The following is a 4,278-nucleotide window of genomic DNA, read 5'->3' as shown; positions in this document are numbered from 1 at the left end:
TCTGGCTGAGAAACACTATAGAGATTTCATACTTTCCCAAATCTCCCTATTTTTCGAATTAAATGATGTACAGGATATAAGTAGGAGTAGTCTATGGGAGGCGTCTAAAGCCTACATCAGGGGCCAACTTATTTCTTATATCTAATAAAAAAAGAACAGACTGCCCGCTCCAATGAGCTTTTGAGGGAAATTAAGGAAGTGGATGAACAATATGCTGCCAATCCTGATCCTGACATTTATAAAAAATGACTTTCTTTACAGACAGAGCTTGATCTGATTACCACTACCTCCGTCAGAGCTGCCTTACTTAAATCTAGACAGCGTTTTTATGAATCAGGAGATAAGGCCGGCAAGCTTCTTTCATATCAGGCTCGAGCTGAGGCATCCTCTAGACTTATACCAGCAATTAACTCTAGTTCGGGTATAACTACCACTGACCCTAAGAGTGTAAACAATGCCTTTGTAGAGTTTTATACCGCTCTTTATACATCTGACTCTCCACCCTCTCCGGATATTATATTAGATAAAATAAACTTTCCCTGTGTTACAGAAGAATCTGCAGAGTGGCTTGGCGCTCCAATTACTACATTAGAGGTCCAGGAGGCCATTGGTTGTCTTCAAAGTGCCAAGGCACCAGGGCCCGATGGGTTTACCACCGAATATTATAAAGCTTTTTCCACTTTGCTCAGCCCTTTTCTTAAAGAGATGTATAATGAGGCCTTCTCTCTTGGTCAACTTCCTAGCACCTTGTCAGAAGCTACAATTTCATTGTTCCTTAAGAAGGATAAAGATCCTTTATTATGTAGCAGCTATAGACCCATCTCATTGTTAAATGATTTTAAGATTTTGACTAAAGTTTTGGCATTACGGTTACAGCGGATACTACCTTCAATTATCAATCTGGATCAGACCGGATTCATGCCCGGGAGGCAGTCTTCATGCAACACCAGGAGGCTCTTTAATATCATCAGCTCCCCTAGTGCTACAGTTCCTGAAGTCATTGTGTCCCTTGATGCTGAAAAGGCCTTCGATAGGGTTGAGTGGAGCTTCTTGTACAAGGTGTTGGCTAAATTTGGACTTGGCAGGGCCTTTGTTGACTGGGTGGCACTTTATACTGCTCACCTAGGGCTTCAGTACGGACGAATGACATTCTTTCCCCCTCCTTCCCTCTGTACCGCGGTACCAGCCATGGCTGTCCCCTGTCCCCATTGTTGTTTATTTTGGTTATTGAGCCCCTAGCCCTCTGGTTGCGTGCAGAGGCCTCTTTTAAAGGTATAACAAGATTTGACACAGTCCACAAGGTTTCATTATATGCTGATGATCTTCTATTACATGTCTCAGACCCCATTTTTTCTTTTCCCACTATCCTAAATATTCTAAATAAATTTGGCTCTATATCAGGTTACAAACTTAATTACCAAAAAAGTGAACTTCTGCCCATAAATGATTCTGCTAAAACACTCTCTCCCTCAATAGCACCGTTCCGTTGGTCCAACAAGGGTTTTCGATACTTGGGTATTCAAATTGTATTATCTCTTTCTGATCTATATTGAGTAAACCTTACTCCTTTGATAGATAAGACAGCAGCTGATTTTGCACGTTGGTCCACTTTGTCTATTGCACTCACTGGTCGAATAAGCTTGGTGAAGATGGCGAGTCTTCCTAAGTTTCTTTACATGTTTCAACACCTCCCAATTCATCTTAAGTCCTTTTTTGTTAAAGTGGACAGTATGCTATCAAACTTTTTATGGGCTGGAAAGCCTGCCAGAATTCGTAGGTCTGTTTTACAGCTTCCCAAAGAGAAAGGAGGATTTGCCCTCCCAGTTTTTAAATATTATTACTGGGCTGCAAATGTGCAGAAACTGTTATTTTGGATGAATGAAGAATATTCTATGCCGGTCTGGGTGCAATTAGAGAGAAAAGCCTCGGTCCCACCGAGTGAAGAAGGAGCCACGCACCCTGTTTTTTTTTTTTTTTTTTTTTTTCGTGAGCTATCGTGGCATTATAGTGGCTCAGAGTGGCTCTTAGAGGCATTATCTTCAGTTAACGAGGCTCCACTCTGAGCGTGGCGCTAATTTCAAGATGTTCAAAATTTAGCAACAACAGCGTGGCGCAGTTTGTGTTTGAGTTACTGCGACGGCTTGGAGGCATTTGCGTGGTGCTTACGAGTCTGCAAAAAGTCCATTATCCGTGCGCCTGGCACCTTCGCAGGACCTGAGAGGCTATTTTTGGAGCGGCTCCTCCTCTTGCGCACACAATTGCACCTGCTCTGTGCGCTGGACTCTATATATTTTGTAGTGGATTAATCATTTTCTGCCAAACCTTGGATGTTGAAAACACTTCTGGCATCACAGAGGACTGTTTCATCTGGACACTTTTTTCCTCTCTTTCCTGCTCCTTGTGGGATGTATTTTGAACAGCTTAAGGTAATTATTTTTAATGTTTTTTATAGCTTGATAAAACAGTTCCTAGCTGTAAAAGTATGTATGTTGATGTCTGTTGTATGTAAAAGTATGTTAATTTAATATCTTGTTAATGGATCACATGAGCTCCGCTGTGTGTGCGCGCACTGAGGCAAGACCTGAGAGGCTATTTTTGGAGTGGCTCTTGCGCACACAATTCCACCTGCTCTGTGCGCTGGACTCTATATAAAATAATTATTTTGTAGCGGATTAATCATTTTCTGTCAAACCTTGGATGCCGAAAATACCTCTAATCACTTCTGGAATTAATGGATCACATGAGCTCCGCTGTGTGTGCGCACTGAGGCAGTGACTCATCATCACGCTTCAAACGAGCATTTAGGCAGAACGCCAGCTCACAAAAGAGTGATATTTCAGTCAATATTGGACGAACACAGTTAAAATTTGGGTGACTGCGTGAAAGTGGATGTGTGTTGAAAGCCATGGAAGATAATAACTCCAGTGGAGCAGCTAAGAGCAGGAGCTGTGCGGCAACACAGGTAGAGAGCGTGCAAAAGAGCGATTTTGAAGACATAAAGTTAAAAGTTGTATCATGGTGACTTGTAAGCTGCGAAAGAAATAAAGAAATTATTCATATATACATACATACATACAGATATACTAGATACATACATACATATTATACATACATATATACATACATACATACATATATAACATCACATACATACATACATATATACATATATACATACATACAATACATTATAACATACAATTATACATATATACATACATACATACACACATATATATACACACATATATACACACACACATATATATACACACATATATACACACACAATATATACACACACACATATATATACACACATATATACACACACACATATATACACACACACATATATATACACATATATATACACATATATATACACATATATACACACACACATATATATACACATATATATACACATATATATACACATATATACACACACACATATATACACATATATACACACACACATATATATACACACACATATATACATATATATATATATATATATATATATATATATATATATATATATATAAAATGATCCACAGGTGTATGCCACCTCATTCTGTATGCAGAACGGCACTGCGCGCAAAGGAGTGCTTTTGCAGAAATAAATGGACGAACACAGTCAAAAGTGGGTTCACGTTGTAAAAATGATTGTGTTTAAAGCCAAGGAAAAAATAAAGTCAGCAAGCCACGGATGGAAAGGAAGCAATAGAAAGAGCAGAGAGGCGGCTGTCCATGAAAGGACAACAGCAGCATACGCGCAAAAGAGAGCTTTTGCAAAAATAAACAGACGAACACAAAGTTTTGTGTATTTAAAGCTGCAAAAAAAAAAAAAAAAAAAAAAGCCAGAGAGCTGCGGAGCCAGTGAGGAGCACAGAGGCAGCTCTCCAGGAAGCCGTGGTTCGGGTCTAACTGGTCTGGTGCCTTACAGGTGGACAGCAGCCTGGCGCACAGCACACAACTGCGGAACTGTGATGCAGTGTCTATTTTTGGACTGCGTAAAAAAAAAAAAAAAAGGGGACATCTTTAAATGCTGCTGTGAATCTGTGAATTGAAAACCCACACTTTAAAGGGACCAGGTGTGGGAGGGCTGGAGGTTTGCACCAAACTCATGCCTAAACGTGCGCCAACATGGCGTTATCATGGCGCTACGTGGCTTAGTGTGGCTGATGCGAGCCATTCGAGGCTGTAATGACAGGTGGTCATGGCTCACTAGAGGCTGCTACATGGCACATGCGGGGTACAGAGAGGCAC

This window comes from Thalassophryne amazonica, chromosome 9, assembly GCF_902500255.1.
Source record: "Thalassophryne amazonica chromosome 9, fThaAma1.1, whole genome shotgun sequence".
NCBI lineage: Eukaryota > Metazoa > Chordata > Actinopteri > Batrachoidiformes > Batrachoididae > Thalassophryne > Thalassophryne amazonica.
This window is presented reverse-complemented; position numbering follows the sequence as displayed.